Here is a 1,741-nt window from a genome sequence, read left to right as displayed (position 1 = left end):
GTGGGCTGTTGCCGTCAGCTCCCGCGCGGGGCTGTGGGGAAAACACTCTTTTTCAAGCTCACGCAACGCTGTCCTCGCGCTTATCGAGCTGAGCTAACGAAAGGCACGCGGTACGGAGCTCCCGCATCCTTCGCTTCGCTCATAAAGCAACTCCAACTGCAACTGTCTACCAGAAAAAAAAAAAAAGGAATCCAACAGCCTGATCGTGCACGGTGCGCCCACCTCCCGGCCCGCAGCTGGCACCGGGGGTCCGTGCCACATGTGCCGACATGTGGAGCTGGGAGGAGGGACAGATGGCCCCCAGCACCTGCAGGGCTGACATGGACAGATAACAGCCCTGAGAGCAAGGCAGGAAATTAGGTGCTCACCAGAGCCCTGAGCTTGAACAGTGGGCTGCAAAGCTGTGAGACAAGTTTTTAAAAATAAGAAAAATAAGTAAAATAAAGATGTCTTTTTTTTTTTTTTAATTGTCAGATGTTAATCTGACAACCAGACAGTGAGATAAGGAGATTGCGAGCATCCAAACCAGCATCAATCCTGCAGTTTGCTGGTGAAGATTCTCCTTTTCCTAACATGTGACAGACAGCATTGCTTTTCAACGAAGAGCACACATGCACCAAGGCCAACCGAGCACTTCTTCCCCTCCATCAGACAAAAGCTTCACAAGCTCACTCCAAAACAGGCACTGCCTCCAAACAGCTCCATGCCTTTCTGCGCTTCTGCTCCTCTGCTACTGGGAGGGACCAAAGCTAAGCACCACAGAGAGCACAGCCCTGTGCCCCACAGCCCAGACACCGTGGAAGTGCTGTTACAGAATCACAGAATGGCCAGGGTTGGAAGGGACCTCGAGGATCATGAATCTCCAACCCCCCTGCCACACGCAGGGCCACCAACCTCCACATTTAATACCAGAGCAGGCTGTCCAGGACCCCATCCAACCTGACCTTCAACACCTCCAGGGATGGATGGGGCATCCACAGCCTCTCTGGGCAGCTGTTCCAGCGCCTCACCACTCTCATAGTACAGAACTTCTCCCTGACATCCAACTTAAATCTTCTCTCCCTCAACTTAAAACCATTTCCCCTTGTCCTGCTGTTATCTACGCTTTCTAAGAGTTGATTCTCCTCCTGTTTATAGACTCCCTTTAGGTCCTGGAAGGCTGCACTGAGGCCATCCCTCAGCCTTCTCTTCTCCAGGCTGAACAAGCCCAGCTCCCTCATCCTGCCTTGTAGGGGAGATGCTGCAGCCTCCCGATCATCTTTGTGGCATCTCTGTTGTCGTGTAGCACGGGCAGGCAGCGCTGCATGCACGGCTGATGCCTTTAACAACGCAGGAGCCCGAGGGGCACAGAAGGCATGCTCGGCGTCCCACAGCTCCTCAGCTGCGCGCTGAGCCAACGCCAAGCAATTCTTCGGAACCAGTGGGTGAAGCTGCTGCAGCACTTATGACAAGAAAAGCTCCAACATCCGGGCCGAGCGGAACGCGGGCGGCCACGGCACGCATCTCATCTCATCTGCCCGCCGTTCCGGCCTCAGCAGCGCGGATTCAAACAGCTCCGAGCGCCAAAGAGGCCCAACGTCTGTCGGTGCCTCACAGCCATCCGCCTCACGCCCCGCCAGCACCGCCGGGCAGCGCGCAGCGCACGGTGCCGTCCCGAAGCGGATAAACGCGGCGCGGGGCCGGACAGAGCCACAGCGAGCCCTGCGAGGAAGGGGAAACCGGCGAGAGAAAGGGGAGGCGC

Source organism: Meleagris gallopavo, chromosome 16 (assembly GCF_000146605.3).
Source record: "Meleagris gallopavo isolate NT-WF06-2002-E0010 breed Aviagen turkey brand Nicholas breeding stock chromosome 16, Turkey_5.1, whole genome shotgun sequence".
Taxonomy (NCBI): domain Eukaryota; kingdom Metazoa; phylum Chordata; class Aves; order Galliformes; family Phasianidae; genus Meleagris; species Meleagris gallopavo.
Note: the sequence above shows the minus strand (reverse complement) of the source record.